The sequence below is a fragment of the Micromys minutus genome (genome assembly GCF_963924665.1).
Source record: "Micromys minutus genome assembly, chromosome: 1".
NCBI lineage: Eukaryota > Metazoa > Chordata > Mammalia > Rodentia > Muridae > Micromys > Micromys minutus.
Window position 1 is genome coordinate 10,989,655 of NC_137969.1, and position 17,077 is coordinate 11,006,731.

Consider the following 17,077-nt stretch of genomic DNA (forward strand, 5'->3'; position numbering starts at 1 on the left):
TGCAGCCTCAAGTAACCATGTTGATATGCTATAACTTGCCCTGAGGTTACACTGCCTCATGGTGGAAAAGCACTGAACAAGAGCAGGAGGAAATGCTTGCAATTAACCTTAATCCAGGAACAAATCAAAAGTCTGAATTTATCTTTGCAAACAAAGTAAAGCATGACTTTACCTTTACAAGTAAAATAATTATGTTTTTCAGTTCATCTTTGAGTGACCTCTCCTTTGGTGGTTCTTTTTGTGTTGTACTATTATTGCTTCTCAATATCCCTCCTCTTTCTACATAGTGAAATTTGTATCTTGGTGATTGTATTATGCTCTAATACATCCTAAGGAATCAGGTAAAACAGATTCAGAATATTCAAAGGGTTGTCTATCTTGGCTTTTGTCACTGGATATCATATTTTGGAGAAACAACTGAAACAATTTAAATTAATTTTCTTTGTATTACTGGAAAAGCCTATTTTCAAATTCCATTTAATTACAAATGTTCAGTTATACTTAATGTTCTTTCTACCTTTAAAATAAAGATTCCATTCTATAACACTATAGAAATCTGGGATCAGCGGATATAAGATGAAAGAAATGTTGCTATAGCAAGTTGAGTAATATCCAAATTATGAGTGCTTAGCATTATAATCCGTGTCCATTTATTTAAGTCAAATCACATCCTGTTACTCTTTCTATCTTCTCCATAAAAGGGTTAGAGTAGACAAATAGTTTCTCAACATTGACAAGTGGAGATTTTTGAAGCTATCTGAATTTGCCCTTGCTGCTGCACTTTGAGCTGTGTTAGACACTGAGCAATGGTTTAGTCTCCTACCAAATACTCAAGCAGTGTCATCACATGGAGCAGTTTAGGAAGACGCATGGCCTTTGATGCCAGGGAGTGTCTGTTTCTCTTGTATTAGTAACTCGGAATTAGAATATAAAGGGTTTTTTTTTTTTTTTTTTTTTTTTTTTTTTTAGTTTACTATTCTGCCAAGCGATTATTCATTTTTCATAAACTTTCCGTATCTGCTTTGGAATAGTTTACAAATCTGATGGTTGATTTCTCTTCTGTATTCTTTCTGAGTCATTCTGTTTGCCTTCTACTTTTCCCTCCAAAATTATCTCTAAATCATGCAAACTTTGTTGGGGCTGCTGTTTTTTTTTCCTTTGCCAAATCCAAGAGACAATTTCATACTTTGTATTTGAGAAGCATCCTTGAGTTCACCTCTCTGAAGGAAAGCCCACAAAGCACACCAGTACACATGACTAATTTCAGGCTCTGCTGTCATTGAGCATTGGGATTCTGAGTGTAAACTAGCTGAAGCAAAAGTCCTTGAGTCTCAATTATCACGTGGTGTCTTGGACACACTATTGTAATACATGTAAAATTTGCCCAATTCCCAGAAATTTTGGGAAGCCTAGATGTAAAAAATCATGAAAGGTAAACTTTCTGAATAGTCTTTGCTATTTAAACATGGGAAAATTTAAACCTTTTAAATGAAATAAACAATATAGAACTTTGAGTATATCATCTATTAGAAAGCATGATGGATACAAGATTTAAAAAGTAGACTTTGCAGAAGAACCACTCCCGAGCATATAAAGCAGAGTGGATAAGACAAATCCAAAAATCTGCAGGTGATTTGCTACTTATGTAAACAGAGAAGGTACATTTCTCTCTGTCTGCTTCCATGATAATGATGCAAGAGCAACAACAATGATCATAAGTAACCACTAAATAAAATGAATAGATGATGTCTGCTAAGTTCTTAGCTTGGAAATACGTGGTAGATGTTCCTTAGTGTTAAAATAGTTGATAATATCATATCAGTAATTAACATTGTGGTTTCTAAGTGGACATAAAGACATACAACTGCTCTATTGGCTATAAATCTCATATATGGCTAGGGTTCTTAGCCTGAAATTCTGTGAGACATTTAACAACAACAACAACAACAACAACAACAACAACAACCATTTGCTCTCTGTGGGCACAGAAATATTACAAAACCGAAGAATCAGGTTTCCATGTAGCTTTCATGTAAATTATGCTTGGTTAGTGTTTTGTTCTATTACCTTGAAGAGACATCATGACCATGGCAATTATTATAAAGGGAATTATTTATTTGGGAATGATTTACAATTTCACAGGTTTCAGTCCACCATCAGTATGGTGGGGAACATGGCAGCAAGCAGGCAGATGTGCAGGAGGAGCCAAGAGTTCTACATTTGGAGTCATATGCAGCAAGAAGAGGGAGACACTGGGCCTGGATCGGCCCTTAAAACCTCAAATCCTACCCTGAGTGAAACACTTTTTTTCTAAATAGCCATGCCTACCCCAATAAGAACTCACTTCCTAATAGCACAGCTCCCTGATGACTAGGCATTGGAATTTATAATAATATAGATGCTTTTCTTATTCAAACCACCACACTAAGCTAATTCCGTATCACTCCTGAACACTAAAAATGATTCTTATTTCCTGTTCTTAGTATTTTTTCTGTGTATTTCACTGGAGACTCCTGTATGTCCTTTTCTTGTAGTTCGCATTTACAGAACTCTAATGTCTGTAACAGTGTGTTCATGTTTTCTATTCTTCTCATTTATCTTGTTACAGTCCTGTCAGGATTCTACAAATGGACAAGTAAACACAGAGATGTCAAAGTCCCGAAGACAGGAAACATAAAAAAAGATAATAAAGAGAAGAGAATGCTATGTCTTGATCAAATGCACTAGTTCAATGGGACACAGGAAGAGTCAGTGAATTTTGCTGCTTCACTTGTCAAAGAGGACAATTTATCTAGTTTGTGTTTATCAGGTAATTGAAATCCTTCCCATTTTAATGCAGATGATCTTTCAGTCTTTAAACTCCATACTGTCAGATGCTAAACTTAAATGAGCAAAGGGAAAAACAAAGCCCTACAAAACATGTTCTATGTACTGAAGTCAAGCTTTGTCCTTCAGAAGTACACAGGTACACTTGACTGGCCATTGCTCTTCAGGAATGTTTGAATGCTGATGACAGTAATGGGACAGAAATTAATCAGTTGGGGCTGGTTTTATGAAGTGGCTTCAACCCCTAAGTGATTTGCCAAGCTTCTGTTAAACATCTCCTATTATTGAAGATACAAGTCAAAATCACTTATCAGCAGTTCTTCTAAATAGCAAAGAACATGTATTAAAGAGGCCATGAAGGAATTTCTAATGAGAAAAAATGTTCTTACTTTTTGAGAAATTAACTGCTCCAATAAATTGCAAAGATAAAGTAGGAAAAGTTATCACAATAATGTCTGTTGTAATAAAACTAAACTGTACAGCTGATAACAGTTAAAATGCCAGAAGGTAAGTTAATGGCATACCATTCTCCTAAAGGCCCCTTTGGTCCTTACAGGTACTGAAATACAAGTCATGATTCATATATTAGGAAAATGGCTGGTGTGTGTGTGTGTGTGTGTGTGTGTGTGTGTGTGTGTGTGTGTGTGTATCCTATAGTTTCATTGTCTTTTCATATATCTATATATTGCTGTCTCTGTCTCCATCACTGTCTCTCTCTCATATATAAATGGTAATTTCATATTAGTAATTAGAATTAGAGTATTTAAAAGGACTTGAAGAAATTCTCACAGCTAATATATCTGTATCTATCTATATATCTATATCTATCTATATCTTTCTATCTATCCATATATATATATATATATATATATATATATATATATATATATATATATATATACATACAGGGTATATCAAATGAAATTTTCAGGTAGCTAAAACATAGTAATTCTAAGACATAAAACTCATTGTGGAAAATCTGCATTAATTGCAGTAGTGGGATAGAAATTTATTCTGGCATTGAGCAACTTTTATCAAGGGTCACAACGGCAGGGACATAAATGACAACACTAAAGTTTCCTAACATATTATATGGATTTCTGGGTTCCAGGGTAGCTGGGAGCATCTGCTTTGACTTTATGTAGCTAAGTTCAACACCAAGATGAAGATGGCAGCAAGGTAGAAAAATCTCTAAGAATAAGAGCATGGAAGAAAGGGAGCAAGGAGGGAGGGAGAGGAAGAAAGAGATGGAGGGGGGAGGGGGATGGGAGGGAGACAAATGAACATGAACATGAACAAATAGCAGAACTTGGAGGTCCTAGCTTTACTGTGTGTCACTGAACTTCATTCATACAAAGACTTGACAAAAGTAGTCAGGAACAGTAAAAAGTTTTATGTGTATGTAGTCTCTGAGGTAGCGTAAAGTGAGAGTAGAGACAAGAAGATGAAGATTGAGGCCATCCAGAAAGACAGCCCTGAATTCGAGTGAAGGATCTTTACTCAACCACAGGTCACAGAGGCCAAAAAAATTAGAGAGGAATCAGAAACCAAGGAACAAATGCACCCACCCAACAAAGCCAAGACCTAAGTTTAAGATCTACACCTATAATCACCCCAAACCCAAATATCTATATTAGCATAATAATACAATCAACAACTTCCAGAGCACTGTGTGAAAATGAAGAAGGCTCTAGTGATTCAAGATTTCCATACGCATATATGATCAGACATAAAGGATGCCATAATATGGCCTTCTTCTTGGCTCAGAGTTGAGGCACTTTTCAAACAATCAGTTGAAGAGAAGAAAAAAATCAGAGTTGCCTTCTGTTCCTCAAAGGAGGGTAGAGGTAAAGGTCCTAGATATATAACTACTTTGGGATACTTAAGTAAAAATAACATGAAAATTTTGAAATAATCCTTCAAGAAATGAACGTTTGAAATCATGCAAATGAGTAATTAAATGGTATATGTATCAGAAAGTAGGCTTTTTGCTAGGAGCACCTGTGACCCCCAACAGCTGATGACAATGTGAGTCTCAGTAACAAGATAAAGAATCAAAGGGAGAGCTGCAGGGTAACATAGCAACATCAGCACACTCTTTTGAGCTTCTTTATGGATAACTACAGTTTCTTTATTTGTTCAAAGGCTCGTCTTGTATATACAGTCCTATGCTTTAAGTTCACCATCACACCAACTAAATGCTTGGAGGATGAGAAAAGCCTCTAAATAATATATAAATTTTACTTTTGAGTAGATATAAGGAGTTATAGAGAACTCACTAATCAAATGTCTATGTGAGTGTATTTAATATATTTAGATGCCCAGTGAAGGCAAATTTGATTGCCTTATTTGAAATACATTTTGCCTTCAAGTCACAAGTATTTCATCCTATACTATTATAGCACTGTTTAATCCATTCCAATATATCCATATAGTTTTGAAATCTCAAACAAACGCAAAGATGAGTGGCAGATCTTATTACCCTTAAGTGCATCCTGCTCTAAGAAGGAGACAGTGTTTTAGGAGAAGATATGGAAAGTCCTAAGTCAGTTACATTATGCATAGTTAGATCTGCCTATAAATGCACCTACACACTTGAAGTAAACTATCAGACTGTCAGTAGGCCAAGTAAGATATGTTGGTATACTTAACAAGAACAAATACTGACTAATTTGAGCAAAATCAAATATTAGAAAAATATAGGACTGCAGAGATGGCTCAGTGGTTAAAAGCACTGACTGTTCTTCCAGAGGTCCTGAGTTCAAGTTCCAGCAACCACATGGTGTCTCACAACCATCTGTAATGAGATCTGATGCCCTCTTCTGGGGTTTCTGAAGACAAGAACAGTGTATTTTTATATAATAAATAAATATTTTAAAAATATGGAAACGCCCCAAAACTCTCAAAAGAAGAATGCATCAAATGCATTAGCAAAGTTAGATAAAGCAAATTTGAAACCTAGGCACACATTAACAGCAAGTTCTTCATCATGCCACTATTTGGGTTAGTGGATGGTGACTTCATTTAAACTATGTGCATCCCAGTCCAATATAAAATATTAGAAAGATAAATTTGTTACGACTTAGCTTGAATAGTTTGAATTATTTATGAACACCCTACTACCAAGAAGAATGAGATGTAAGATTGGTGTGTTTATTAAGACTATAGTCAATGGGAAAATCTGTGGTACTTTTACCAGAAGAAAAAGGATTCTTGGAAGGCAAAAATCAAGTCTATAGTCAAATACACTTAAGATGAAAGTTAATACACAAAATACTAGTGATAACTCAACATGAGAAATAATTCTGGGATAATAGACATATTGTTAAATTTAATTTATAATTCCTCCATTGAATTACTAATGTTAAATGGTTCTTTCTGAGTTCATCCTGACTAAAGAAATAGACTGTTCATTAAATACAAGAATAGATTTACATGTATTAGTATGATATAATTTAAACACTACTTTGAGGAGGCTGAGACAGTTTTAATTCAATTCTGGCTGGCCTATGGCCATCTCAAAGGCTTCATGGCCTTTGGGACTTTGACCTGTCTAAGTGCCAAGAACCTTATGTATGGTTTCTCGTGTAGCTTGGACTTCATCATAGCCCTGCACCACCGTTGTAAGTTGTAAGGAGAAGCAAATGAAGACATACATTTGGAAGAAGCATCACTGCTCAATATTAGCAACCACATGCCATCATTTTACTCCATATAAATGGATGAAGCAGACAGAAAGATTCAACATAGGCAGTGGCAGAAGACAAACATCCCATATCTTCATGAAATACACACAAAAACCACATCAAAAGTGCACGTGAGACAGAAGACATAATTCAAATTATTTGTAACACAAAACTAATATGATTGTAATGATGAAATGTAAACACCTATAGTTTCATCAATTCTAAATTATTTCTTTAAAATTTCAATTATTTTATTGGATACTCTTTCTATTTTCATTTCAAATGTTATTCCCTTCCTTCCATTCCCATCCCCCCTATTTGTCTCCACAAAGGTGCACCCTCTCCCAATCACCCTCTCTACCTCAGTGCCTTTGAATTCCTCTACAATGAGAAAATGTGCCTTCAGTGGAGCAAAGGTCTCTTCTCAGGTTGAGGCCAAACACTGCTTTCCTGTGCTACATACACAAATGGAGCCATTGGTCTTTCCATGTGTGCTCAATGGTTGGTATTTTAGTACATGTGAATTGTGGAGGGTTTGGTTGGCTGATGATGTTGTTTTTCCCATGAGTTTGCAAACCCTAACTGACTTTTTATTTTCAAAATACTCATGTTCAAAAGAAAAAGGAATATCTCCATAGTTGAGTGAAAAACAGCCTATATGCCTATCATTAGATAGACATATAAACAAGCTACTGTAGACATATAAATAAAGGAGATTATCCAGCTACAAGGAAGACAGAAATAACATTATTTGCAGGAAAATGAAGAGAAAGTTATGTGAAATAAGGCAAATCAGAAATAAAAGCATCTTATTTACTCTTTTATATCAAGTCTAAATGATTAAATATGAAGAGGCAATCAGAAAGAGTTAAGAATAGGATAAGAAACGGTAATAGATGGATAAGATCAAAATAGGTTATATATATGCATGAAAAGTATGTATGAAATGTCATAAGGAAATCCATTATTTTCTACAATTAATTATGGTAATTAAAAAGAGATAAAGATATTTGCCTAAGAGTTAATGAACATGGTAATCACCAATAGTTGAAGAGATAGCAAATAGAACACACATCCATGTTGCAGAACATTAAAAATGTCCTGACCTTGAGCCATCAACTATGTTTGAAGTCCTCAGTAAATTATAAAATTGGGAAAAATTTAGGTCAAAAGGAATTGAGTTATAGGACTCTTTCTTATCCTGATAGCTTATTTAATTCTCTCTCTTGTTCCCATCCCCTCTACCCCATTATCAGGACAAGGTTTGTACTGTGGAGAACTTTAAGACAATATTCTCTTATAGTCTCAAAATTAAGAATAGAGAAGTGAGAAAAATTAGCCTACAATGAGATCATCACCTTTAGTCTTGGTAGCTGTAATAACTCTGTAATAGAGGAAAGAATATGAGGATGGCATCTAAAATAAGCAACATGCCTAGAAAGTACTCATAGAAAATAGTAGGGCACAAGAGAACAAGGGTGGCTGTAAGCAGTGGTAACGCAGTGATCCTCTGCTGTTCCAGAGCCTCTGCTCATCGTAATGATTTTATTTGCACTGACCACCAGGCATGAATAAAAAACTTTAACATAAAAGAGATTGAGACAAACAACAGATACTGAAAAAAGTTTATAATTACAAATGAACAATGAGCAGAAAGCCTAAAATAAGCAGGAAATGACCATGACTATTTAACTTTGGAGACATTAGGGAAGTTATAACCTTAAAATAAGAACAAAGTATTTGATAGGAGAATGATTACAGAGGGGGAAGGACTTTTGGAGATATAACCAACTAAAAGTTCAATCTCAAGTATGTTGATGTCTTAAATTCTAACTCTAATAAATGTACTCACATAAGGGGGGGTTAATAGACATACTTATCAGACATGTGAAAAAAAATGTGTGAGAGAGAATGAAAATTGGTGGGAGTGGGCATCTCTGGGAGTAGCTAATGACCTGGCAGGAAGGCTACCGGAAATCTGTGGGGATGACCCTGGCTAAGACTCCTAGCAGCTGGGGATACAGAGACTGTAGTGGCCACCTGCTGTAGTCAGACACAAATTTTCATGGAGGGATGGGGACACCAAACCTCTCACAAAACCTTAGAGCCAAAATTTGTGTTGTCCACAGATTTGCAGGAAAAAGATGGAGCAGAAATTAAACAGGTGTCCAACGAATAACAGGCCCATCCCAAGGAAGAGAGCCAACTCTTGACAAAGATACTCTGATATGCTTGTAGACATGAGCCTAGCATAACTGTCTTCTGAGAAACTTCATCTAACAGCTGATTGAAACAGATGCAGAGACCCACAGCCAAACATCAGGAGGAGCTTGGGGAATATTGTGGAAGAGTGGGGGTAAAGATTTAGGAAGCTAGAGATATAAAGAATACAACAAGAAGATCTAGAGTCAATTAACCGGTGCCCTTTAGGACTCAGAGACACTGAACCACCAACCAAAGAGTTAAATGGACTGTAACTAGGCCTCCTAATGTTATAGATGTTCAATTTGGTCTTCATGTGAGTCCCATAGCAATGGGGGGTTCCTTCCATTGTTTATGTGACTTTGGATCTCTTTCTCCTTGCTAGGCTGCTTTGGTTTCAGTGGCAATCCTGCTGAGACATGATGTGTTAGGGTAGGTTTGTATTCATGCGGGGCAGGGGATGCTGGTGGTGGTGGTGGCTCTGCTTCTCTGAGGAGAAAAGGAAGTTGTGATAAAAGGGTTGAATGAGGGCAGGACTAAAATGAAAGGAGGAAGAAGCTTCAATTAGGGGAATGTAGAATTAGAATATTTTGAAAATTTGTTTAAGTCATTGTTTCTGGTGGCTGAGTAGTATTCCATTGTGTAAATGTACCACAATTTTTGTATCCATTCATCTACTGAAGGACATCTGGGTTCTTTCCAGCTTCTGGCTATTATAAATAGAGCTGCTATGAACATCTTTGTTGTGTATTAAAGCGTCTCTGGGGTATATGCCCAGAAGTGGAATAGCTGGGCCTTCAGGTAGTACTATGTTCAATATTATGAGGTATTACCAGACTGATTTCCAGAGTGGTTGTATCAGTTTACAACCCCACCAACAGTGGAGAAGTGTTCCTCTTTCTCCACTACCTCGCCAACATCTGCTGTCATCTGAGTTTTGGATCTTGGCCAATCTGACTGGTGTGAGGTGGAATCTCAGGGTTGTTTTGATTTGCCTTTCCCTGATTGCTAAGGATGTCAAGCACTTCCTCAGATGTTTCTCAGCCATTCGATATTCCTCAATTGAGAACATTTTGTTTAGCTCTGTACCCCATTTTAATAGGGTTGTTTGATTCTCTGGTGTCTACCTTTTTGAGTTCTTTGTATACCTTGGATATTAGGCCTCTATCTGATGTGGAGTTGGCAAAGATATTTTCTCATTCTGTTGGCTGCCATTTTGTTTTCTTGACAATGTCCTTAGCCTTACAGAAACTTTGCAATCTCATTAAGTCCCATTTGTTAATCTTTGACCTTAGAGCTTGAGCCATTGGTGTTTTGTTCAGGAAATTTTCTCCTGTGCCTATGTGTTCTAAGGTTTTCCCTACTTTCTCTTCTAATAGTTTCAGTGTATCTGGTTTAATGTGGAGATCTTTGATCCACTTACACTTGAGCTTTGTACAAGGAGATAAGAAAGAGTCTATTTTCATCCTTCTGCATGCTGAGTGCCAGTTGGACCAGCACCATTTGTTGAATAGGCTGTCCTTTTTCCATTGAATGTTTAGGGCTCCTTTGTCAAAAATCAGGTGACCATATACATGAGGGCTCATTTCTGGATCTTCTATTCCATTGATCCACGTGCCTATTTCTGTACCAGTACCATGCAGTCTTAACCAAATTCTTAAGAAAATGGCTGCATCTAGAGAATATCATCCTGAGTGACATAACCCAGTCATAAAAGAACAGACATAATATGCAGGCACTGATAGCGGGATGCTAACCCCAGAGGCTCACACTGCCCCAGAAACAACTCACAGACTGTGTGAAGTCCAAGAATAAAACAAAACAAAACAAAACAAAACAAAAAGTCATGCTCAATCCTTTCACACCAAGAACATATTGACAAATTCCGGGTTACACCCTGCATTACATGTACTGTTTGCTCATTGTAAAAATAAAAAAATAAAAAAAATCTTTACACACCAAGAAAACTTTGACTATTTCCAGGTTACATCTTGTTTTTCATGTACTTTATGTTCATTTTAACTAGTGAGATTGTAATCACACTATCAAACCTTAAAAAAAAAAAAAAAAACAAGTACTGACAAAATTGTATTGTATACTTTTATGCAAAAAATGCTTAAAATCTGTATATTTATCTTTGTTTTTTAAAATAAAGTTGTAAAAAAAATTAAAAAATTATAAAGAGAAATAAAAAAAGAATATTTTGAAAAATATATAAGGTAAAATTTGATAACAAGTCCTGATCCTGAAAATTACATCTTGACCGATATAGTTTCTGGAAGGGAAGAAAAGAAAAAGCAAACAAAAAAACCACAATAGAATTTCCTCAGGACTATAGACCAATTGTTTGCAGAAATATTGAAGAAAAAAAAGACTCATAAGAGGATAATATAAAATAAATTACTAAAATTAGAATAAAATAATATTCTCTGAAATTAAGTAGCTGCATATAAAAAGGCAAATAAGGTCTTAAGCTAAACTATACACTGAAAAATGCAGCATTGTTTTTGAAAATATAAAAAACAAAGCAGTGAAAAACAAAGCAGTCTCTGTCTCTGTCTCTCTCTCTCTCAACACTTTTCTTCCATCATCTATGAATGCTTATCATGAAAAGAAATAGGCAAACAAAGAAGATTAGAACTCAGAAAGTGTGAAACACATGGAAAGGAAAACAAATCTACTAAAGAGTTTATAGCCTACAAGGCAAATGTGATATGCCTGAGATTCAAGATGGAGTTTGGTACTGAATAACTTCAGGAAGTTACTCCAGCAGAAACTGAGCAAGGAATTCACAATCTAATAAGCTTTACACTATGGAAGATAGCATTGGAAGTTGGCTTAATATCAGTCAGAGTGTAGAATTAATGATGAAAACAGAAAATTAGTCAAGTTTAATTAAAATTATTAAAATCTGGGAAAACCCAAGTAACACAAAAAAGGGTAATTGATATTGTGCTTGTGTTGACTTAAGAGTAAAATATAATTGCTTGGGTGGCATAATGTAAACACTGAAAATTAATTTAACTGCTCATTTTTGATAAAAACTTATTGGGTGACTGAAAGAAGGCAAAGAAGATAAAGAAGACACTTGGGTGATAAGTCTCCTCATTTCATAGCAGAAAAGTAATGAATATGTCTAAAATTGATAAGTCAAGAAACAGAAATTTTACCATGTTACTGAAGTCAGGAATTGACTTCAGTAATATGCTCAAATTTCAACATTAGAAGAGGTTCTAACTGTTGGGTTTGTTTACATCACAGAATGTTATTTACTTTTGCAAATAATACATGGGCATTGCATTGATGGAAGTCATGACGTTTCAAATGATAAAATGAGAACTTAATCTATACAGAAGGTCAACAAATCTGATGACATGAATTTGATCCATAGGTCTGTCCTATGTCATAGAAGGAGAGACTTAACTACAGCAGGTTGTCCTCTGACTTCTATACATGTTCCTTGATATATATTTCTCCCAAGACATTAAATAAAAATAATATTAAGAAACCTATAAAATATATATAAAATGAGATAAAAATCAGATTTTAGAGAAAATGTGATCTGAGTCGCTTGGTATTATTACCTGATATTATTTGCATGCCCATAGGCATGGCCTATTCTTAAAACATCAGTTTTGAGTTAAGTAAAGTGAAGAAAATAATAGCTATTACATATGTCACTTATGACCTTCCATGAAAATTCTTACATTCATTAATTCATTTAATCATCACAAAGCTTACATGAATTTTCTGCCTCCTCCAATAAGTACTCTATAGATGAGACGAGTATGTCACCAAAAGGTTGGGTAATTTGTAAAAGTTCATGTAGTCAGTAATAAAATGGAATTTAAACTCAGGTAAGAAAATACCAGACATATGCTCAATTCTTAGCACAGAGAAGTTAACTTGGGAATTTAAATGAAGCATTTAGAAATGTTCTTTACAGGAAGTAAAGATTTAGGGCCAGAGAAATAGTTTTAACAGTTAAAGACAGTTGCTCTATAAGCCTATAAGCCTGATAATCTTAGTTCAATTCCTAAGACAGACATAATAGAAGGGAAAATCGAGTCTCTCAAGATATCATCTGACCTCCAGTGGTCTTCTCTGGTAAGCATGTGTGTGTGAATGAACACACACACACACACACACACACACACACACACACACACACAACACACACACAGACAATTAAATAAAATATAGATGACAGGTAGACAGACAAGAGATAGATAGATAGACAAATATATAAAATATAATTATATATTTAAAGACTACTCAGATTAAACTAAGTGAGCATTCATTTAGTTTCACTAGTAGATGAGATTCATATTGCCCTATTTTTATTGTGGACTGTATTCACACTGATAGGAAGCAAGTATCACCATGGGTTTTTCATGTGATTTTGGTATGCAAGGAAGTGAACAGACACAAACACCATGGCCTATATTGTTTATTATAGCATACAATAGTTTGCTGTGTCAATCACTCAATGCCATTGCTCAGTCAAAAACAGTTTACATATTATGTAAATACTGTTCATTACAGAGGCTTAGGCAAGAAAAAAATTCTACAGTTCCATAATTATGCTTTTCAAATCTTGCCTTCAAGAAGGAAATCCTCCTCTGTCAGTTCTTCCTTCTCATCTTTCTCCTGGATCAATTTTCACATTGATTATGCTAATATGGATCACATCAGACATGATACCCAGATGCTGTACTTTCTCGAACTCAAAGTCTGGTAGGGGATATACATGGATTTCTTACCATCCCACTAAGGTTGGACTCTATATCATTATCATCAGTCTCTGGAGAGCAGTGTTTTCAAAGCCAGTTTAGAGTCTTTCAGTCAACAGTTAATTATCACATATCATAAGAAACTGGGCCAATTGGGGCTTAAAATCTTATGTGTCTTGGAGATATTTTAAAGATGTAAAAAATAGTTTTAAAGAGTGTAAAGGTCTATAAGGAATATTTTGCTAGCCACATTTAGGAAGAAAGCTCAATAAACTGATTTTTAAACTATTTTTAGAAAAGATAAAAAAATTCTCTCTGATGAAGATTTTATTTTATTTTACTAGATGCATCAAATTAAGGACATTTAAGTTAACAGTTATAACTAATGCTGAGTCCCATGATTTCTTTATTCTATCATAATGGTTTATTTTAAGAGGTCTCATGGATACTGTGATATATAAAAGAAAATTAATAAATAGCTTCAGTTAACAATAGATTTGTTCAAGTCCCATGTCCAAAGTGTATGTTCTGTTCACAATAGGAATTTTCCTCAAGTTTGTGAAGCAAGTTAGATAAACAATGACAGCTCATATTGGTTTTGGGGACTCTTCTATATCCTGAACAACAACTTGAAGAAAAGTTTCTGATGCTGGGTACTGGAACTTTTTTGTTAAGTTTTCAGTTGTTTGGGGGGGGGACTCAGGATAATTCCCCAGAGAATGCTGATGTTTTTGCAGGCTGTCAATGAAGAAGAAAAGGATGGATATTTCTATTCAGCTGCAAGTCCTGTAACCATAACAATATCCAGCAGTGCAAAACATCCCTAAGTATGTACAACTTATATCAGACATATATATCCTCAGGATAACCCACAAATATCTAATTGATCATAAGGACCACTCATTAGAAGGAAATCCATACCTGATACTATAAACCTAGTCAGCTACTCATGACTGGTTAGCTCTTGGACACTAGACCTATTAATCTCGCTTTCCTAAACCAGCAAAGTTTTTAGTTTTATTGTAAAGACTTATCCTTATATTCTTAAGTACATTTAGTAGTTTGCAGCACTCATCGAACAAGCTTTATTTGCATCAGATAGGGATATTTACAGAATTCTCAATGTAGCCAAAATGCAGAGAACAGAGTGTTGTGGGATGCTCATTCCAATGGGTACATCTGCAACACAACTGTACTTAAAGTTCAGGGACTATCACAAAAGACTGTTTGGAAAGGTGTTAAGATCCAAAGGGTGAGGTAATGCACTAACAGATAGTTTTCTATATATAACAGGGAAGTATAATCAATAAAATATCTACAATAGGGTTACCTAAAGGAGATATAAATAAAAAGAACACAAATTGGCATGCCAACATGAATATAGCTATCTCAGTGGGTCTCAGCCTTATATGAATAGGTATATGCTATTAATAACTGCTTTCATGAGAAAAGAGAACCAGAACTCTTATGGGAAATGCCCCTGTTAGATTACCAAGTCCCAAGTGCTTCACTATAAGCATATATGATATATAAGAAACACTAAATGGGCTAAAAAAGTTAGTATGCATATAATTGTATTTCTAATATACAGTTATACAAATATAATTAAAGATGAAGTCATTTCTGTAAGAGAAGACTACATGGGAGGAGATACAGGGGTATAAATGATGTAAATACATATATATATATATATATATACATATATATAATCACTATATATATAATTAAGACTTATAATTGTAGTTACAGTTATAAATAAAAATTTTAAAAATATGCATTAAAATTTATTCATATATTTATATTATTTAGTATTATATATTAATATATATTTATAATAGTAATTAAAAATGAAATAATAAATTTGTGAGAGAGAAGAGTATATATAAAGGAGATACATGGGTAGAAATTCTATAAATATTCACTTATACCATTGTTTGAAGACTATTAAACAATCTGTTAGATACAATAAAAATTCAAACAATATAGTAATAAAAATAAATAGTTCTAAGTACATGATTACATAGAGCCCATTTTGGACAACTAGTTTCTCTTAAACATAACCATAATACCAGGTTTAAATAAAAATAACTCTGAACTTTGAAAGAACAATCTGAGTTTTCAAATGGTTTCTATTTCCAGATATGTATAACTGTTTACTATTGTTGTTCAAAACTACTAGATTTCAAGAATTGCTGTTTTAAAATCTGAATCATAGAGAAACTAGTTTTGAATGACATAAATGGAACTAAGAAATAACCTTGGTTTTAACATAGGATAGTCTTAGGACAGCTTACTTCATTTTTATGAGCTCTGTATACTTGACTATTTCTCAAACTCATATTCCCATGGTTTCCTTTAGGTCCATATTAGAGTGGGCCCTCATTCTTACCTCTCTTTTGTCAGACACATTAAGTTCAATATTATTAGCATAATGTAGTAGGTCAACTGATCTGAAAATGGATTGTGATTTCTTTCTGCTGGTTATAAATGACTCAGAATTTAAAAATGATGTGCTTTACATATTAATATATTGGTATATTATTTATTGGTTCAAACTTTGGAAAAGTAGACCACGAGTCAGTTTCTAAACTATCAGATTATTCATATCCACAATAATTGGACCACTAATAATAATATAGCATATTTCTTGATCTTATTATTTTGAGAAAACAGTTAACCAATAGATCTAAAAGAATTAAGGGTTCGTTTTGGCTCATAGTTCAAGGATGCTGTCTATTAAGGATGCAGTCAATGTTGAGGAATACATGGTGGCAAGGGTGTAGGGTGACTGGTCACATATCATCCTTCCATTCTTAAGAAAAACAGAGAGAATCACACACACATATACATACATATGTTTGTGTACACACACACACACACATACACACACACACACACACACACACACACATATGCATGCTCAGCCCATTGACATTTGTCCCCAAAAATTTAAAATGGGTCTTTCCAAGTGAATTAGCCTAGTCTAGAAACTCACCCAAAACATACCATGTTAGTCTGCTAGGTGACTAAAGAATCTATCACATTGCAATCAACATTAACCACTGCAGAAATCAAAGTGTGTTTGTGAGTTAAAAAAAAAATTACACATGGACAATTGAGGTCATTAACTAAGAATTCCTTAAAAATATATAGCTGCGAAAATATTTTTCTACAAAACTGAGGAATAAAATTGTGTAAGCAGTTTTTGAACATATCTTTTTTTTTTTTTTTTGTCTTCAAAACAAGATTTATTTTTTTTAAACATGCAAATACATGGAAAATACATTGGTCTCTTATCTGTTACAAATAAGACTCAAATTATTAATCATAACAAGAAGTGTTTCTTGAGATATTTCCATCTACACAAAAGACTAACAGCTTATTATTTTTTTTAAAGATTTTAAACATTTTTTGCTTAAAATTATACATTTTTGTCAGTACTGTTTTTTCAGACATTAAAATAAATTTTACATAAAACCATGTGAATATGTTTTTTAGTCAGTACTTGATTTTTTTCAAGGGCTTGACAGTATGCATTGAAAACCTACTAGTTGCAATAAGCGTAAAGTACATGCAACACAAAACGCAACATGGAAATAGTCAAAGTCTTCTTGTTTTGTGAATATATGT